The sequence below is a fragment of the Hemicordylus capensis genome, chromosome 1 (assembly GCF_027244095.1).
Source record: "Hemicordylus capensis ecotype Gifberg chromosome 1, rHemCap1.1.pri, whole genome shotgun sequence".
NCBI lineage: Eukaryota > Metazoa > Chordata > Lepidosauria > Squamata > Cordylidae > Hemicordylus > Hemicordylus capensis.
In genome coordinates, this window is record NC_069657.1 from 380,809,385 (window position 1) to 380,831,076 (window position 21,692).

At 44.7% G+C, this 21,692-nt stretch overlaps 1 long non-coding RNA gene across 1 annotated transcript in view; it reads right to left on the reverse strand.

Moving 5' to 3' along the window:
* LOC128346309 (uncharacterized) overlaps positions 1-14,677 on the reverse strand; it is a 34,847-nt gene extending 20,170 nt beyond the window's left edge. Inside the window, exon 1 of the long non-coding RNA XR_008316892.1 lies at positions 14,261-14,677. This is a non-coding gene — a long non-coding RNA (uncharacterized LOC128346309). The remainder of the gene's footprint in view (positions 1-14,260) is intronic.
* Between the last annotated feature and the right edge of the window lie 7,015 nt (positions 14,678-21,692).

A 21,692-nucleotide genomic window follows, 5' to 3' on the forward strand; every position in this document is an offset into this window, starting at 1 on the left:
CATACTAGCACTCGGTAGGGTTGCAGTGAAGGCCTTGGAAAGGATATTTAAATGCCGTGACGTGTCTACACCTACAAAGATTAGAATCATTTGAACAATGGTTTTCCCCATGATGCTCTATGGATGTGAACGCTGGACTTTGAAGAAGCAAGATAGAAAAAGTATTGACGCTTTTGAACTTCGGTGCTGGAGAAGACTTTTGAAGATACCATGGACAGCCAAGAAAACAAACAAATGGATCATAGAATAAATCAATCCAGAATTTTCACTTGAGGCACAAATGAACAGGCTCAAACTATCAAAGCTCGGACACATTATGCAAAAACCCAGCTCCATTGAGAAGTCCATAATGCTGGGGAAAGTTGAAGGAAAGAGAAGAGGATAACCAGCAGCAAAGTGGATGGACTCTATTACTACAGCAATGAATGTACCACTGAGAGACCTTAAAGGCCAAGTTGAAGACAGATCATCCTGGAGAGAATCTATGTGGTCGCTAAGGGTCAACACCGACTTGATGGCATTTAATCAATCAACCAACCAAACAACCAAACAACTAGTGTTCCCTGCCTTAGAAGGGGCAGCATGCTTCAATTAGAGTTGGAGGCAAAAACAGAGTATATGGCTGGACTTTTATATTTTAGTAAAAGGGGCAGTTCAGCTCACAAGACTTGACTGAAGTCTGAGATCATGTTTATTTCATTAGCATAAAGCACTTGCAGACATTTGCTTAGAGAAAATAAGTATTTCTTTGTGTTCCACCTAAGCTATTGCAAGTCTGCTCTCAGCAAGCTGCTGCAGTGAAGGTAGGGCTCTGTCCTGAGACTTCTGGCCCCCAAAGCTTCCTGTTTCCTTTCCCAGCTACTTTCCCCTCTGGATCCTGAGCCTCTCCACCTGTTACTCATGACACAATAGCCAGACACACACACACACACACACACACACACACACACACACACACACATCTGTTAAGCTGTTTTGCATAGCATGGTTGTACAACCGTAATGGGCACCTATTGATTAGTGCTTGTGACATCACAGATGATAAAACACAAACCCTATGTCTGCGCAATTTTGGCCTTCAAAACATGCTTAATTTTCTTTTAGGGTTGTGGGGGTTTTTTTTAGTCCTTTCCAGGAGTGCTTATTTGATCTATTGCATGAGCTCTCATATAGTTCTTAAAAGGAAAGGAAAGTGGAAAATTCAGAGCTGCCCCCTCTTCTGAGGTAATGTCCTGCCATTTCAGAACATTATCTTCTTTATGATAACTTATTTGTTTGAAGGATTTGTGCCCTGCAACCCAGCATGGAGTGCACATTTCCAATTGAGTTTTTGTTTGTTTAAAAGGACAGATAAACAGGCTTCTCCCTAGCAGCAAGGCAAGTTGCCTTACAAAAAGATTCCTTACCATTACTTTATAAAATGGTTGACTCTGTATCACAGAAGAATTTTGGCTATTCTATTGCAATGTATATTGCAAAAGGAAGCCATTAGTAGTCTCCTAAAATGAATGTATGTATAGATGAGCATGAAATACTAATTTTTCACTCATTTGCAAAGTGAAATCTTACAAAACTAGCCAACCCTGCACAGAGCATCTGTGCGCTCCTTGGGGCCGGCTGTTTCCCCCTCCGCTCCCTCTCCCTCCTGCCAGGTCTTTCCTCTCTCCCCCCACTCCCTCCAGCCCCATGCTCTCTTGTCCTCCCCCCTCCATTCCTCCCCTCCCCCCCACCTGCACAGAGCCGCAGCGGGCAGCCAAAAGGGACCCCTACGCCGCCATTCCTGGTCCTGGTGCGGCAAGCAGGAAAGCCCCGATGCGTTTCACTCCCGTCCCAGGCTGCAACAGGCGTGAGGGCGTCCCCACTCACTCAGGACCAGGGCCAGCTCATCCTGCTGCCTCCCGCCTCCCCCCCCAGCCAGCTTCCCCCCCTCCGCGGTTTCTGGCCTAACGGCCCAGCTGCCCTGACACAGCCGCCGCCTCTCCCTTACCCGGTAGGGCCTGGCCTGCCGTCCCTCTGCCACCTCCCGCCCCCGACGACCAGGCCATGCCGCCACCTCCCCCTTATTTGGGACGGCCAGGCCTGCTGCCCAGCTGCTGCCTCCCGCACCTGGTGGACAGGCTGGGCTTTGCCGCTGCTGCCTCCCATTACCCGGGACGGCCAGGCCTGCTGTCCTGCCTCCGCCGGCAGCTGAGGCTGCCTCCTCAGGCCATTTTGTGGCCCGCCGCCACCATTCACCGCCATTCGCCACCATTATTTGCCTTTTTTTCCCAAACTCTCTCCAATGCCAAGAGTTCTCATGAGAGTTCCACCGCCAAATTCAGGACACGCATGCTGGCTAAGCATATTAATCTTACAAAATATCCTCATCCCCAATTGTCTCCTTGAGGTTATTTTGTGTGAAATAACAAGCTGGTCTATAATTTGCTAATTCATTATGTACTACAATATAGTTATTACTAGCTGACCGGACACAGTGCATCTGCACCCTAGTTCTCCCTGACTCTTCCCCCCTTTAGCCCCATTCCATTCTCCTCCACCCCAGTTCGTTCCCACCCTCCCACCCAGTTTGTTTGCCCTCCCGCCAGCTGCCTCCACATGGCAGTGTGGCTTCATCCACCAACCGGCCACCTCCTTATGGCGGTAGGGGATTTGACGGCGGCATCTCCCCCAGTTGGCTCCACCCGCCTCATGGCCAACTGGCCAAACCACCCCCCCAGTCGCCAAACTCCTTGCCACTTCCAGAAGCGGCCAGCTGCCAGGCACTCAACTCCTTGCCACTTCCCGAAGCGGCCAGCCTCCAGGTGCCCCCTGCTGCCAAACTCCTTGCTGCTTCCCAAAGTGGCCAAACTCCTCTACACCAGCCGCCTCCTGTCTCGGTCCCACTCAAAGCCTGGAACTCTCATGAGTGGTGCTGCCACTCTCGTGAGAGTTCTGGCACGCATCCCAAGCAGCACGTCTTGGAGAATTAATTATATAGATTATTAGGCTAAACAAAACATATTCAACATACTGACTCCTAAAAAGGAAAAGGAAAAAAAATAGTTTAAGACTTCCAAAAGATGCTTGGGCTCTGGCTTTGGCGATTCTCTAGGAGGCAGGGTAGAGCTGTAAAGGAATGATAAAACAGTTATTGCCTGTTTTATCAAGCAAAGAAGGGCACTTCAGTGGAGAAGTGGATCATATACTCAGACTGGTTCTACTGATACCTTATGTAAAACAGGTGACAGTATAGACAAAAGACAAATTCTGACTGCACACCCTGATTTGTAACTGAACATCTTACACTGGAACTAATTAAGGACAGCATCAGACTATCACAGCCCTTATTTGAAGTGAATCACACTGCTAAGGAAATACATTCTCCTCCTGCTAACTTTAAACAACTTCTTGAACTCTCTAAGCATAATTCAAAGAAAACCCCATGTAAGTGGTTTGCATAATATTATTATGATGCAATATTATGCATAATAATATTGCTTATTATACGGAATCAGATCAGATCCGACCAGATTGCTGGGAAGATTGTGCTAAAAACACCACAAAAATATCTGTGAAGGATGCAAGCCATGAGTAGCAGTGGGACAGAGCAGGGTGTTTAACATGGTGGCCTCAAGGTATGATGTCATGACCTTGGGACCAGGACCCCACAACTGGGGACAAGGGAGACAGATCCAGAGGTGAGACAGGTGGGAAGAATCTAGGGCCCAGTCTCCAGATGACCTGGTGCCATTGGGCACCCCACACAGGAGAACCAGAGCCAGCACCATGACCTGAGGACACATTCTTCAGAGAAAACCCCTGAGGACCCACCAGTCTTCATAGAAGCTCCCCACCCCCACATCGCTGTAGAGACCTTGCTTGGAAAATCAGAGAGCCTTCCTTAGGGAAGGGGAGGAGCTAGTTCCCTCTACCGCAGCAGCCATAAGAACCAGCTGTGTGGCTGGCTGACCTTCAGCCCTAGAGAGCCCTGACTCAGCTAAAACCACAGGAGAGGAAATGTTGGTGCCTAGTAGAAGCATGCTGTCCCCATGGAGCTGCAAGCTGTTCTCCTTTGGTCCCACTGAGTATGGTTGCTCTATGCCTACCACTCAAAACTACCAGGTACAAGATTTGTGAGGGATAAGCAATTTACAGGGCTGTCATTTGGGCTGGTCTGAGATTAAAATCTAGGCCAGCATGCCCACATTCAGCAGTCATTGGTTCTTTTCTCAATTTTCCTATGTGCAGAGCAATCAGCAAACAGAGTAGATATAAAATGCTGTGTTTCAGCTGCCATCAGTGACTGAAGCCCCAAGGCTGTACTAACTATCAATCTCCAAGAAAGAGGCTCAGAATGCAGCATTGCTATGATGAAAAGCACAATTCCGTTTCAGCCTTAGTCAAGTGGTTTATAGTTACAAGTAAATATAATGTGTGTGTACTGCACAACAGTAGCTGAACAGCAAAAAGATAGCATTGTGAAATCAATGTGAATGGATGCTATGGGGAAATCCTAATGTAGCTATCTGAGCTTTCAATCTCTATATTGTTCTTCAGGCTTTATTTGAAAATTGTGCCAGACTTTACAAGTGATTGGACTGTGGATGGCTTATTGAACTCATATGAGCATACTCCATATTTGAAGCAGTGCTCTTTCCATCACATGAAATATCACTTCAAACAAAATTTAAAGGAAGTTAAAATCTACAGAATAATTACTTTAATGGAATGTCAGGTGTGTGTACACATATAATGTAAATATATAAACACACACATACAGTGATGAATCTGATCCTGCTGCAGTGTCAAAACTCCTTAAACTGACATATCTAGTACATAAGCCAGTTTTTGTATCATCAATCTCAACTGGATTGCATATGTTGGAATGTACAGTATACTATGTTTATCCATGATATATTCCTGTTCCAATTGTACCACTCAATTTCAAAGCAACTACCAACAATAGCATATTAATCAATCAAAACCTCAAAACATTGAATAAATACAATGAACACCTCATTATAGGTCATAGAAAATGGCATGATTCAATATTAGGCCAATCTGCCTCATGCAGTGATGGGCTCTCCTTCACTAGAGGTTTTCAAAGAGAGCTTGAGAGATAGGGATGTGCACAGACCTGTTCAGAGGCCCTTTTATGGGCCTCCAAACAGGTCTGAACACGGGGCCAGTTCGAAGTTTGAAGGCCCCGGGAGGTGACGCTTTAAGGGCAGGGGGAGGGTACACTTACCCCTCCCGCTGCTTTCCCCCTGCTGTCACGTGCGCACGCCTGGTACTTCTGGCCACTTCCGGCGAGGAGGGCATCAGGGTGGCAGGGAGGTATGCTGTTGCCCCGAAGGTTTTTACGAAAAAATGACACAGGTGGCAGGAAAGCGTCCCTTCAAACTCTGATTATATTATTCCTCCCAAAGGACCCCTCCCCCAATAAATTAGGGCATTGCATAGCACCCTTCAACAAGACTAAATGTTAAATTGCATACCAACTAGCAACAGGTGCAACAGTCAGAAAGCCCTCTGTGGTTTAGTGACTGATTGCCAGGAATTCTGATTGAGACATGAGATCGAACCACCATTCACTTTGCAGGCCTTCACAATTCAGTAGCAGACATGTGCACAAGATCCGGTTAAGTGGTTCATGAGTGGCCTTTGAACCCTCAATACCAGTCCTGAATCTTTAGGAGGTGTAACTATCTATATATAGGTGGCCCTCGTTATCCGCAGGGGTTCCATTCTGTCCTACAACCGTGGATAACAAAACTGAGAATAATGAAACCTTGAGTCAATGGGAATTGGGAGGTTAGATTCCTAGAGCTTTAAAAGGGTTTTAAAATGTGGAGAGGAAGCAGGAATAAGAGAAATAAAGCAGTGTGCCATGCTCTCCAGGTCTCCAGGAATGCCCCCTCAACCCCCCCAATTATCCATGAAAAATTATGGGGAATTTTTTTTTTTTAAAGAAAGAGCGACAAAATGGGTCCTTGGTGCAAGTGGTGGCCAGAAATGACATTGGAAGTCATTTCCGGCCACCTCGGTACTGCGGATAGGCAAATTTTGGGTATTTTTTAAACTGCATAAAACAAGGGTGGTTCTATATAGACCAGCTGCGGATACTCAAAACTACATGTGCCAGGACCACAGATAACATGGTCCTGGCTGTATTTATCTTTTTGCAGCTGCAGACAATATCAAACACTTTCCTCAACTTTTAGCAGGATAGAGTTGGATGGTCATGCTTTGAGAAATGCATTCATGAGACTTTGGAATTTCAGTATTTCATTAAACATTCTGTTTTACTGTGCTTTTGGTATGCTATAACTGTTTCTCCCTGATCTCTGTGAATGTATCATCCCATACTACTTCTCAATTTTTTATTTTTCTAGTTCTTATTTTAATTTTGATTCTGTTTTTAGCCGACTTTCCTTAAGGAAAGTGTCTCTATGTGTCCCTGCAACTGTACCAAATTTGGTTCAAATTGGTCTAGGCATTGCAAAGTTGATAGAGGGACACACACACTCTATACACATAGGGACACCTCAGTGGTGTAGTTTATGATGATGTCATCCACTCCAATTCAAGATGGCGCAAGTGGGCTAACTTGTGAACTTTCTAACCTTTTTGAATCAAATTTGAAACAGTTGTAGGGACACATATGGACGCCTCAAAGGCATAGTTTGTGATGATGTCATCCACCCCAATTCAAGATGGCAGCTACATGAACTTTTGAGGCTGAAATGGGCTAACTTGTGGAGTGATAGGAAAGCAGATTAGTTCTTCTAGAACGTCATGTTCTTTAATGGATTATTTTTATCCAATTGTTGTGAACCACTGGGGGACCATCTGGGGGCTGAAACGTGGGGTACAAATACTTAAATAAAACTTCTTGTGTACAGTATATATTCCCTTCACTCCTCCCCTAATTTGGCTCAGCATTTTAAAAAAGTTTATTAGTTGTATAGACCTTTAACGAACAGTGATGTAGTTGCAAATTCAGAAGTGCAGGCACTCTCCATGACAGCTCCCCATGGCTATGCCCACCCCAACAGCCAGAGAAGCTGAAAAGTACCGGTGCTCCATCCCTGCGTATCTCCCCTCCCCTACACTTACCCAAATTATGGAAGAAAATAAATGACCTTCAATGGCACCCATGAGTCAAAAGTCCTACCTCAGCTTGAAAATTTTATCTCTTGTCTCAATTGATGTAGAAACCTTTTAAGCCTTTGGCATCTTATCACTTATACCTTTTATCCTTCAAAACAGATTTTCTACTTGCTCTCACATGCACCAGACACAACAGTGAAATTTGTGCCTTGGTTACAATGCCCCTTTCCCTCAAATTCACAAAGTTATGTTGCTTCTCAATTTGGGCTTTTGTCTTTCTAAGGTAGTTCCTTAGAAACTTCCATCTTACCCAAAATGTTGTTCTTCCTGTGTTCCCCAAGATCTACAGAATGATCAAGAGGGGGACTTGTATGCTTCACTGGGAGCCAGCCTGGGCAAGACTGCATCTTTCCATAAGGATGGCAACCTCTTCATCTGCTATGCTGACCCTAAGAAGGGTCCATAGCGGATATCACCCCGAAAACTCTTACCCTGGTTGAGCTCTACAATCACACTAATTCAGGGCCAACTACATTTCAGGGGGGCCCATGGCAAACTGCCCTCTATGGGTCCCTTTCTAGCTGGATGAGTCCTGAGAAAGTGGCTCTGCCATAGGGTTGCCATAGTCTGGCTTTCCAAATCCGGGTGCCCAATTTGCATATTATAGAGCAGAAGGGTGACTGCACATTTTGCTCCATAACCCCGCTTCTATAAGGGCTAGAGCTTCGCTTAAATTTTATTTTTATTTTTTATTTTTTAAGAAAGCTGAAATCCAGGCGATTCTGGGTGAGCTAAGCTATCTGGGTGAGACGCTTAAAATCCGGGTAAAACCCAAAATTCCAGGGGGCATGGCAACGCTAACTCTGCCATCACCACATGAAGGCTATGGCCAAAAAGGTGGTCTCAGGGATCAGCAGTGGACCCTTCTGAAGACTCTTGGCCCTTGGTGGCTGCCCAATGATGCCCACCCGAAATGCTGGGGCCATTCAACTAGACATATTACCACCTCCTCTCCTTTCCCAAGAGTCTCCCTGTAGCAGACTTACATAAAGCTGCCACTTGGCCTACATTTTCCACATTTGCATAACTCTCTGCAGTGGGTTTGTTCACAAGGCCAGGCCTGACTTTTAGGAGAGCAGTCTCCACCCCCCCCCTTTTTTTTTGCATACCTTGTTTTCTTGAGGGCACCAGCATGACAGCCCCAGGGAAGGCTGCCAACCAATTACCCATATGTTGGGCTGCACAGAGACTATGAAGAAGAAAGTCAGGTTGCTTACCTATGACTGGGGTTCTTCTAACAGTTGTCTGTGCACATGCACAATCCACTGTCTTTCCTTGATGCAGGTTCTATCTTGCTTTTTAAAATAACCTTCTGCAATGGTTGCAAATGAACTGAAATCTCTTATTGAGGGGAAGGTCAGGACTGCCAGCTCTCTAGCTAGAGTTCTAAAATGTTCCCACGGCTGGTTCTGTGCAATCTTCATATGTGAGATTACACACAAATGACTAAAATCATCAGTTACAGCAGGGGCGTAGCTAGGGGAGAGGGCGCCTGTGTTTTTTTCACCCCTCTCCCCAGTGGTCCCTCGGAGTGAGGGAGATAATGAAGAAAAGAGAGGGGTGGAGGTGGGGGGCCCTCAGGAGCTGGGGGCCCAGGGTGCTTTGAGCCCTTCCTCTTAATTATAGCTACACCCCTGAGTTACAGGTATGAAACCTGCTTTTCTCCTGCACACACCTTATTAGATTATTATTTTTTTAATGAATAGGTGTTGCGTATGAACATTGCTGTTTGCTTTGTGTGCTTCACTGGCTCCTATTCATTCATTGTGGCTTCATCAGACGGACTTCCTCTTTGAGCCCTCATCAACCTTATTTAGTGACTGTTTCGAGTTGTGTGGCTAGCATTCCTTGCTGCCATTGAGAATGATTTTTCTGGTTATCCAAACTCGACAGCCCAATCATATTCAAAACTGTGTCACTGAAGACCTCTGCCATTGTAGCTGCATTATTTATTCAGTTAAAGCAAAAGCTGTGCTATAGTTAGCATATGATGTCAGCGGATTGTTTGGAACCCTGGAAACTGGCAGGGAGCCACCTCTCACATGATATATGAAATCACTGATAAATGCTTCTTTTCAGTGAAAGAAAAACAGCTTAATAAATGCAGCTCTTTTTTTGGCTTTCATCTTTCCTCCTACCACTTCTGGGATTTGTCTCTCTGTGGCATGGCTCAGTAGAGTCTGTGAAGTGGAAATGAGTGCTCAGGATCACAGATCAAAATTAGGCATTTGGTATGCTCAGGATGCTGTCCCTCACCCCTCCTAAATCTTGGAGTGCTGCCAAAGACCTAGTGAGTCAGACAAAAAAGGAGAATTGGTATAGCAAAGGCTTTGTGGGGATTCAGTATTTCTGGTATGTGGCTTCAGTTATTTCATTTTAGCAGACCAATATGGGAGAATTAAATTCAATTTCTTGTTTAGTGTACAAATAAAAACCACATCCGTACAAAGTCAATTAGAATCCGTGACAAGATTCTGGATATATCTAAAATGCATTATATTAAACTTATATACAGAGAAGGTTTTACTTTTTAAAAAATTGTCTGGCATGTCTGAAAATAAGTCTTCTAGTAAAAAGAGATTTTATGACAAAGGAACATCATTTTGCTTGAGCCAGACCCTACGCTGCTGAAAGGTGGCAGAATTCTGATGAAAGCAAGATGAGCGGATTTATTGAGTAATTTATACCTAAGTTTAAAATGAATGTGCATTTATAAAATACATCGCAGCCCATCCAGCACTTTAGATGTATCCCCAACATCTAAGAAACAGTAAAAGCATTTGCTATAATAATGCAGCAGCCCAGGGGAAAATGTGTAGCATCCCATAGGGCTCTCTACTCTCATTGCTCCTATAGACTGCTGTGAATGTCTTTGGACAAGTCATAGCCTTGGATAGGGTAGTAGCATCTTATCAGTAAGTCCTATGCATTGCATTTCTACCCTGATTTTTTAAAACTGATTTTGTCATTTTGAATTTTACCTCTACAGATTAGCAACATAAATGATGCTCCGTTGTATGAATATATTGCTTCCTCCCACTTATCCCATCAGTTCAACATAAATGAAATATGATGCATTTTAAGCCCAAGGAGAAAGAGACCTAATGCTAACTCTCTGAATGAGATGAGTAAACCTTAATCAGGTAATGGAAGGTGAGTGAAATTGCTTATCTGAGTGTGCTTATTTTAGTTAAAGAAAGAAAACCAAACACCTCAGAGAAAGTTGCAGAACTGCAACAATTCAATTGGTTCTTCCAACACCCAAAAGTTGCCAGCAGAAGAGAGTTTTACAATAAAACTGCACTGTGGACGTTTGGCATCAATGTGAACCTGTTATAGAAGTACTGAATAATATATTGTGCATAATCACTGAAATGTCAGTAGTTGCAAGTAGTTTGCTGACTTTAAGAGCTCATCATGTTTCTCTTCCCTCACATGAGCCCTGTTCACGTTATAGTCAACACTTGTACAATCTGTGTGGAGTATAATCAGGTACAGATCTGTTCACAGGTACAATTATTCACATGGTATGTTGAACAAAATACAGTCATACACATTCTCTCTGAACCATGCATTCGAGGGACTTGTACCCAGGTTCACTTTTGAAATGAACACAGGTACTGTCATTCACAAACACATGTATGGGTGTACAGACATCCTGAACCAAGCACAACATAGTATCTGAATATGTCTAGGGATGCTGACAAATATGATATCCTTGAGGTAAATTCTTCGCCAGTCCAGTCGTGACTTTTAGGATAACTAACTGCACACACTGTGACCGCTAATGAATAACCCTGCTCCACACCATGACTCTGGTAGTCATATATGTAGTATATGATGACTGTACTCTGCACAGCAGGGTTGTGCAGGCAAAGTGAGGCGGCGGCCCAGGCACCAGATTACTTACCAGTGAACTGGTAAGATGGCCTCCGCTCCTGCCTTCTCTGAGTGAACGAGCTGTGTCATGAAAAGGTGAAACAGTTTAAAGCTACCAAAAGAAAGGTGATGCACCCATCCTGAATTCCTTGCATTCTTAATAGTTCCTGACAAAGCAAAAAGGTGGTAAGACAAAAAGCTGTCTCGGGAGATAGAGCCATCTCACCCTGAAACACAATAAAAGCAAGCTGGAACTTAGCTATGTAGCTTTGGTCTAATAGATCCCTTTTGTACAGCACTCCAACGGAACAGCAACTATATACCTCCAAATCCAGTACCAGAAGATTATCTATTTATCTGTGTTCTGAGGTTTTCCTTCCTTTGCAGGAATCTTACAAGAAAACCCCAGAAAAAAGGCATAATCCAAGTTCAAAGTCTTTCAGTGTGAGAGACTGGTGGCTTGGTCTGCCATCCTTCCACTGCCCAATCTAATTTCTCTGTTGCACTTGACCCATTCCCCTTAAACTGAATCACTCGATTGCCGAGTCCTTATCCTTGAGTTGACACATTATACTGTATAAGAACATAAGAACAGCCCTGCTGGATCAGACACAAGGCCCGTCTAGTCCAGCATCCTGTTCCACTCAGTGGCCCACCAGATGCCTCTGGGGAGCCCACAGGCAAGAGGTATGTGCATGCCCTTTATCCTGCTGTTGCTCCCCTGCAACTGGTATTGAGAAGCATCGTGCCTCTGAGGCTGGAGATGGCCCACAGCCATCAGACTAGTAGCCATTGATAGTAGTGGTGTGCACGGAACCGTGGAGGTGTGGTTTGATGCCAGGGGGTGCCTCTTTAAGAGCTGGAGAGGGTGCACTTACCCCTCCTGCTGCTGCTCCATTTTTTGCAAAACGCATGGGGCGGCAGCATACCTCCCTGCCGCCCCCTCCCCCGTTCTTAGCCAGAAGTGACTGGAAGTATTGCCTGCACGTGTGCCTGCTGCGTGTGCACCTGTCGTGTACATCGTGCACGCAACGTGCACAACAGGCACGCGCATACACACGATTCGTATGGTGGCAACTTGGGACCAGGCCTTCTCTGTGGCTGCCCCAGGGCTTTGGAACGCACTGCCTGCTGAAATAAGAGCATCTCCTTATCTGTTTGTTTTTAGGTGGACCCTGAAGACATACCTATTTTCCCAGGCTTTTAACTCAGATCTAATATTTAAAGTTTAATGTGTTTTTATCTATTATGATTTTTCTTTTTATGAATTTTATTTGTTTATATTTTGTATTATTATATTTTTAATTCTGTACACCACCTAGAGATTTTAGATTAGGCGATATATAAAATAAATAAATATACCCCATGTGTTAAAAAATACTGTTTTTGTCATGGTGTCTGTGTATAAAGACCTGCATAAGACTGCCCTGAATATTCTAGGAATTAAGAGTGCTCGGGCCATTCTCTGTGTAGGCTTGTTATGGATTAATCCCTTTGAGGACCTACTGGACTCTGGGGTAGAACCCTTGAACTCTGGAATAAAAGCATTGAGCCCCTGGACCATCCCCTGTGTGGGTTTGCCATGGGCTAACCCCTGAACCTGACTGCTTTGGAGAACCTAGTGCTTCCTTTGATGGCTATGGGCACGCAGACTGCCATAGCCCTTGGAACGTGATGCCAAGGTGCCACACTGCTGTCTTTCCTTGCCCTGCCCCTCTAGCAAAGTCTCTGCGGCTGAGACCCTTGTCTTTACAGCCAGATTGACCCTTTTGACTTCGTCCATGACACAGCAGATTAACTAATCAAAAACTGCCTTTCACTCTCTCTTTAATCTAGTCTTCTCTCTCCATCCCCCCCCCACTCCTTCCACACACACTCCAATGCCCTCCAAGAGCCAGGCTCTCCCCATCACGCACCCGCCCCCCCGCTCCCCTTATTGCTCCCTGGGAGTCACTTTCACTCCCTGCACAATCAAGACTGCACGAACGTTGCCAACAACCTTTTTAACATTATGCCTCTGCTTGATAGAGAACACACTTTTATTTGGTTGTTTTCACAGCCTATGTCAATTTGAGGCTCGTGGAAGAAAGGTGGGGTCTATATGTAAATAAAGATTGCTCCTTGGCTGTGATGAGTGCACATACATACAGGAAGCAGGATCTTGCTGCCAGTTGCAAAACACACATGCTTCGTCACACATGAGGAGTCATACTCAGGATTTATATAATTTCCTACACAAACATGACTCCTGTGCGAGAGAGGAGTTGCATGTAGTGACAGCATGTAGTGACTCTGTGCATTCAGCAATTAGAAGCACAGTAATCCGCCCACAAGAGAACGTTTCTGAGCTACTGCTGCTGTCATGGTGGTTAGTACAGAACTGCAGCAGAACTACAGCAGAAAGGCACTCCCCTGTCCCTTGTGACAGACATAGGAGCTCTTCTCACAATCAGTGAGAATTGCTCCAGGGCAGTCTGTGGGGAGAGCAGGTTACACTTACCCTCCCGCAGACAATCATCCTTGCTTCCTTGGGCTTCCTTGATCTTCCACCCAGACGACCAGCAGCTGCTTGCTGCAGCTCTGAGGGTTGGGGTGTTGGGATGCCCTGCCGTGCATCCCCCCCCCCGGTAACGCCAGTAATGCACCATGCGAGTGCAACTTAGGTGGGTTTGCCTCCGTGTAGCCGCCGGAATTTGCATGCAGATGTGAATAGCCTCATAGATAATCAAAGCTCTCCTCCTGAGGGGTGGAGTAGGAATGGCCAACTTTCCTCACTAGACCGCTAGAATTTTCCTCAAGTTGGCTCTATGCTGGTATGGGATCTGTATATGAAACTAAATGAAAAAGAACTGGCCCAATCCCCCAGCAGGCTCCTCATCACAAGCTTTACCGAAATGCACAGGAGCAGATCCCTGTCCCAGGGCTGGGAAATATCTGCCTGAAACTCTGGAGGCCTGCTGCCAATCAGGATAGACAATCCTGAACTAGATGGACCAATGGTCTGACATAGTATAGGGCAGTCACCTACGTAACTTCATGGTGAATTATGACCCAAGCCAGCTTGCTTACATGGTTCTTTTTCCAAAGACCAGACCACCCCTCCCCTCCTCCCCTCCCCTCCCCACCACACACACACACACACACACACACACACGTCACTGTATCATCACCATCCACAATGCCACTATGTTCCCTCCCTTCCCCCACATAGATCTCTGTCCCTTCATTACCTTAAAGATAGGTTCTGAGGACAAGAATGGCACCCAAAACATGGCTGCTTGCTCTCCTCCCATAAAGAGCTGTAGTCAGATCAGGCCAGTGGTAAGATAGGAGCATCTACGTATTTCCTGTAAAAAGTTTTCTATTCAAGCTCGCAGCTAGCTTTTAAATGGATACCAAGCTGCGTTAATCACTTTAAAGTTCTCTGATATAATTATTTAAGGGCATCCAGCTTTAACAAGCACTTTAATTGGCTTTGTGCCATTATTTTCCACCCAGGAAAAACTTAAAGGAGGATTAGGATTTATAATAAAATTCACGGTCTCCCCCTCTCCCCCCAGCTTTAAGATTCCATGCAGGAGGGAGAGTTTCACAACCGGCAGGAACGGGGGAAATTAGAGCAGGAAATAAGAAGACAATGCAGCAAAAGAGCTGCCGCAAGGTGTCAGATCCACATGAATCCTTTTCTTCCACTGTCTTAGATACAATAGAGCCTGTTGCTATGGAAACTGGTGTAAAAGCACCCACACAGGCAGGCAAGCAAGCAAGCAAAGGCTAGAAATTAAAGGGAACATCTCCCCCCCCCCTTTTTAAGGCAACTTATAAGGAATGCTAAAGAATGAGATTAGCTGCATTCATCTTTTGCACTCAGGGTAGAACACCTTGTGATTTATGCCACAGGGAGTTAAATGAAGATGTGCAAGTTATATCGGTGAATTATAAGATCTGCAATAGAAGTGAATTTAACAGAATATTGTATATTATCTGCAATCAGCAGCTAAGGGATGTTTACTACAAATGTGCTAGTAAGAATGAAATGCCAATTATCACAATACTGTCACAAAGTAACAGTGATTTATTTTTGCCCTGCTATGAAATATTAAGAGTATTGCACATTTTCAGAAGCTGGAAGGAGCACAAAATTGACTTAGTTTTGATCTTAAGTATATGTGGCCTAACATTTAAAAACAAACCTCATGCATATCTTATTGAGGAGATACACATCTGTTAACCTGGCTGTCAATTGGGAGACGCCAGTGCTGAAGTCATGATAGAAATCACATCTTTTGACCGAAAAGCCATTTCTCTCAATCCTATAGGACAGGGCTTGTAGAAGCAGCGTTATGGAGCAAAAGTGCAGTCTCTATTCTGCTCAACCGCTGGGCTTGGATTAAGAGAGGTAGCACAGGAGGCACGCTGGGGGGATTTCATTTTCACAAGTACATTAATCCCCTGAGGAATGTTGCCTTTGTTTTTTATCAGCAGGGGATCTCTATCAGACAGTTGAGAGGATAGTTTGCTTTTGATGTAAATTACTGCCTGCCTACCAGGCTGTGTATTGTAATGTTTAAAGACTTTCTTGGCTTTACCTTCAATGCATGCCTACTTAGAAGTAAGCACCATTGGTTTCAATCAGATCTTCTCTCAAATAAGTGTGTACAGAATTGCAGCCTTAATTAAAAAGCTGTGCATTTATTTATTTATTGTTCTACTGCTGCTGTTAATATGTCAAGGAAAATGGTCAGGCAAAGACATTTTCCCCAACTTCCCCAAGTTAGAGGAGAGCTGGTCTTGTGGTAGCAAGCATGACTTGTCCCCATAGCTAACCAGGGTCCGCCCTGGTTGCATATGAATGGGAGACTTGATGTGTGAGCACTGCAAGATATTCCCCTCAGGGGATGAAGCCGCTCTGGGAAGAGCAGAAGGTTTTGAGTTCCCTCCCTGGTTTCTCCAAAATAGGGCCGAGAGAGATTCCTGTCTGCAACCTTGGAGAAGCCGCTGTCAGTCTGTGAAGACAATACTGAGCTAGATAGACTAATGGTCTGACTCAATATATGGCAGTTTCCTATGTTCCAGGGTGGGGTGAGCTGCCAATGGTGTTGCAGTGGGTAGGGGTGACCATGAGTCACTCGCCCTCCATGGCCAGCTCTGGATAGCCGCTCTGGGAAGATTCCTGCCTGCAACCTTGGAGAAGCTGCTGCCAGTCTGTGTAGACAATACTAAGCTAGATAGACCAATGGTCTGACTCAGTATATGGCAGTTTCCTATGTTCCTAACTATTGTTGGTAGATATCCAGAGGAAATATAAGTCAACTGGAAAGTGCTGCTGCTAATTTGTATATGCAAAATTATTTCCAGGCCAATTTACATAACATGCAAATTAAGCATCCAGAATATGGCAACCCTAATTTATTATGACTTCATATATTCATTTCATTCAATATAAATTCTGGGGTACAGCTCTGGCTGATATCAAGCCCTCAGTATGTCAATAAAAATAACAGGAGAGAGCAGTGGAAAACCCAGATTTTTCCATTGCCAAACAGTAAGGTAAAAATGGAGGGTTGTGAAAGAGGAAACAGCGGGACTAATCCTTGGCTGAGGCTATCATGGCAGCTTTGCTACAGTTCTGGACTAGCCTATAATGCTACTGAGTCACACAACAGGAGCAGGCTTGTTCTTAATAGTAAGCAAAGCTACCAAATACATTGTGAAAACACCTAGGAGGTGAACATATTATTATATCGCTGTGCTTACAAATGTGTTCCAATCAATACTTAATTCATACAAATGTGTGTGAAAGGGTAACTCTGTCATCTACTTTTTGTCCATCCACGGACAGCACGCAGGGGGAAATGTAGCTTCTTAACTAGAGCCGTAGGACAGAAAATGGTCTTGCCTTGCCTTGCAGTGCTGACACGTAGAGCCTGCTGCTGCACTTGAGAGACCTGAATTGCTATTCAAGTCACAGCACCAGCAATAAAAGTTAGAAGGATAAAGCCCAAAGGAGCATGTTTCTTGTGACTGAGAAACTTTGAGTCTGCTCACCACACCAGAATAATGATTAGTGCATGTCATGAGCAGCGAGAGAGTACACTAGCTGTCACTGACACTGAAGCCCATCTCTAGAGCCAAGCAAGGGTTGAAATTCCCAATTCACACAGGCTCCAAATTGCCATAAATAATTAGCTTCCTGAAAATAGTTCCTGAAGGCTTGTAATCTATTTAACTAGAATCACTTTTAATATATAGTCTGCAAATATTTCTCATTGCTTTGCAACTAAGAGGGGGAACACCTTTCACAGAAACAGAGATCACACAAATCTGAAAAGAACGATGAAAACAGAAAACCATAATTGGAAGGAAAACATAATTCCACACATTGCATGCCAACCAATTCTGTTTTCTTTTAGAGTAAAGTTAGGATCGCCCTCCAAATCTGCCACTTAAAACAAAGAAATGTATAGCCCTTGACCTTGTTTTTCTTTACCTCCAACAGTAGAAAAAGCCAACTTCACATGGGTGATTTTGTTTCATCACTCCCTTAGTAACAGGGGAACAACTAACAGGCTGCTGCTGAATGGGCCAGCTTCATTTCTAACTGCATGAACCAAGCTCTTCTTGAACATTTTAGCCTTGCTTGTTTTGTTTTCCCTTCTGCTCCACTGACAAAGTGTATTGGGGATAATGTGTCACCATTATTTACAAAGTATAGGGTAGAACTGTAATCTGCATTGTCTTACTGCATCAATATGCACATGATTGTGAATGAGCATAACATACCAGAGTGTGCTACCATTTCAATATAATGGTCCACATGTTAGGAGAGTGGAGCAAGAGCTGCATACTTGCAGAGGGGCTGCTGTGGAGCTCAGTCAAAAGCTTGCCTTGCAGTCAAATGTGTGTGGAGGGGGACCGATTTTCGCTGTACCCCCCTCTCTCCAAAAGTGCCATTTGACTTCCAGGAATATGTCCCTGAGGGCTGCATGACCCTCAGGGACACGGTTATGGAAGCCAAGAAGTACTTTTGGAGAGAGGGGAGTACAGTGAAAATTGCTGCCTCCTCTCCTTCCATATGGGCTTGACTGAGGGACCTTTGGCTGAGCTCCACAGAAGCTTCTTTGTGAGGGCTCAGTTTTTACTCCGCCCTCCTAACACTACAGAACATGTTGGCCAATATTTGGTTAGCTTTGATGGACCCAGCTATCTCCCATATCCCAAGCATTATGGGGGGAAGCATAATATTCAAGGATATTATGTCCACCCTGAGCCATTGTGGGAAGGGCAGTATATAAATCAAATAAATAAATAAATATCTAATTTAAGGGGCAACCTAGATGTGAGATAATCCATTCACATACCCGTGATTGAAGAAGGTGTCTGTCTATCTGTAACAGTGGATGGCTTCATGTTATTGCCAAGTCTGGAAGCTGGGACTAGAGGTTGCCAGCAAATATGCGCTCCTGGTGGACATGTCATGTGACCCTGTCCAACTGGTGGTTCCCGACTCATCTGCCCGAGATTCTACCAATTTTCCTTGCCCAACTTCAAATCTTGGTTCCAAATGGGAAAGTTGGTAGAATCTCAGGTGGACAGGTCAGAACCGCTGGTTGAAGAGTTCACATGTTGCCTGCTGGGAGCATACGCTCACCAGAACCTCCATTTCCTGGTTTCCAGTCTTGGTAGCAATCATGTGAAGCTACCCAATGAAATATATGCATGAATGAGAGGCACTAAATCCTCCACTTCTCTTATGCCTAACCTCCTTGCAGTTAATTGCTCTTGTCATTTTCCTCTGTTTCCATCTCTGATGCTGGAAATAGGCCAAGAATGGGGGAAAGTAGTGGAGAAAATGAATTAACAAGAGGCAGTGTTTGGGAGGGGAAGGAGTTCTATGCCCCTCTCACACATGTACCTTTAATGGCCAAAATAATACAGCAACCCCCCATTCTATATGTAAATGGGGCAGTCTAGTATGGGGGGGGGGAAATGTCTGCCACCATGACATCTAATTTGGCCTTAAGATGATTACATTTTTAGTAACATTCTAAAAATCTATGTACATTCTTCATCCAAGGAAAAATACAAAAGAATAAAGATGTTTATTAAGAGTGGCTTTCCCCTCACAGTGCTGCAGCAAGGGCGATACACCCTTTGAAGTGAGGCATCAGCAAACTGAACCAGAGTTATATATTGACAAGTGCACTTCACAGCTTCTGCCTTGCCTAAAAAAATCAACATAATGCCATGACCTATTCACGTTACCTTGCTGAAAGGCACAAATTCTTTCCATAGTGAAATAAGCCATTTGATGCAACAGATTGCTACTCAGTCCCAAAAAATACACCAGTCAGTGCTTAATACTTCGTGTGCTCTTAGTGGCTAGTGTACAAGATCACCTATTACATCTTAATACAGATGGCACAGGATCTGAAGTGAGAAACAGCACTGGATTAAGCATGCAATGGAGTAGAGATGGGCATGAACACATGTGCATGGCTGGCAGGGTGGGGAGCAATTTCCTTAAGGACCTGGTAAGCAGCTCCACTGCCACCAGCTCCACTGGCACACACGTGGTGTCCGTGCATGCGTGAGCGCCATATACATGCCCAATGCAGTTCGTGCAGGCTGCAGGGAACAGCACCGTAGCCCCACGCAGCCATTGCTAGGGTGAGTGCCGTGCCTGGAAAAGCAGCAGGGCAGCAGTGGAGCAGATAAAGCACCTTGGGATTGTTTTAATGAAAGGAGGTATATACATTTAACAATTTAACAATAAATACGGACCTGCTTACTGGCTCCTTAAGGGAACTGCTCCCTGCCCCGCCGAAGGAGGCACTGAACCAGCTCGTGCACATCCCTACAATGGAGTAAGGCTCCTTGAAAAACTGTGTTTCACTATTATACTGTAGTTATCTGAAGCATCTCAAGATTTGTCAAACTTTTCCTCCTATAACTACAAAAGGGGCATAGCAAATCACTTTATACTCAACTTTGTCGAAGCTTGTATAAAGATCAGATGCCTATGGCAGCAGATGTCTCCACGTACATCTCAGGGATTATCCTATTACCTTTTGCCACAGAACACATTTCCCTTGGGTGCCACTTTCAGTGTTCAGGATTCCAGCTATGCAAGTTTAGCAGTCAACATGGCTAGAAAAAGAGTTGGAGTTTGGCTATATTTCAAGGTAAAGAACAAAAGGGATTGTGTCACCTAGGGAAAGGGAGTGGTAAAGCAACCAGAGGTTCAGCCCAAGATGGGTGCAACTGACAGTGAGCACAGAATCCAACACAATAGTCTTAATATATTGGTAAGTTTCTAGGATTTTCCCCACACACATGAAATTTAAATAATCTGTTCCTTAAATTGTTCTTGAATACAAATTTAAAACCTACATTGGCTAAAATGCACGTCCTGCTTTTCTTCAACTCTTTGCCCACATTAACCTATTGCACAAATCATGCATGCTCAAAATTGCTCAAAAGTATTTTGTTTAGAAGCAGACTTTGACTGCAATTACTATGCACACTTACCTGGGAGGAAGCCCCCAATGGTGGCTGGTAGTTCCTGCAATGGGGGGGGGGGCACTAGGCAGGGCAGGTGATACCAGAAATAACTGTCAAAGTGTAGATTTGTAGCTAATGACTGGGTTCAATACACAAACATACACACAAGCACACAAATCTCAATTGCTCATCAGCAGAGATGCAGTGAAATACAAAAAACATCAGATGCTTTATAGTACTTAACAGGACTACAGTAGTGTGTAGATTTGTATCTAACATGGCAGGATCAAAACACAAATACACACACAGGAAAAGAACTGTACAAGCCATAAGTACAGCTCAGGCCAGCTTCTGCAGAAAGTAGATGCACTCTGAAGTCACAGGGAGCATTTTCAGAAGGGGTTTTTACCGCAGATTTACTGCGAGCCTTTACTGTGAGTTTGCTCAAAAACCCCTATGCAAAAATGGAATTTTTTAACCCCAAACATAGATGGGGCTAAGCGCCAATGTGCAATGAAAAACCTGAATCGTGTGTGAAGTGGTCCCAGATAGCTCACAGGGACATAGGCAAAACTTGGGTGGGGCAGCCAGGGCACATGCCCTAGGTACCACTGGGGGGTGCCAGTACCATGCTGCTCCCCACCCCTCCCCAATTCACATTTTAAAAAAAGTTTAACCTGTAGCCCCTTCAGGGGGGCTTCCTAAAGGTTGTGGGTGGGGGAGGGTCTGCAAGGTTTCCCCTCCCCCCACTGGCCTCTTACATCACCGCCGCAGGCCGTCCCAGTCTGATTTTCATGCCTGTTCAGGCCTACAAAGATCAGTGCAGTGGCCATTTTGGAGGTTGCCACCCATGCTCAGAAGGCCTCTGCGAGGCCTGGCAAGGCCTAGAACCTTGCAGGGACTATTTGAGTATGTGCAGCGGCCATTCTTTATAAATTAAAAAAAATGGCCACTGCACATGCTCAAATGGCCTCTGCAAGGCCCTAGTCTAGTTTTCCCCCCTGATCTAGGGAGTTGGAATAATGCAAACTTGAACTTGGCAATGGACCTGAGCACTTAAAAAACAGATATAAATGGCACAAAAGCAAGTGGACAAAACATCCCTTAGAAAGACAATGGGGTTATTCTCACAACCAGCAAAAATCAGGCTAGGAGAGC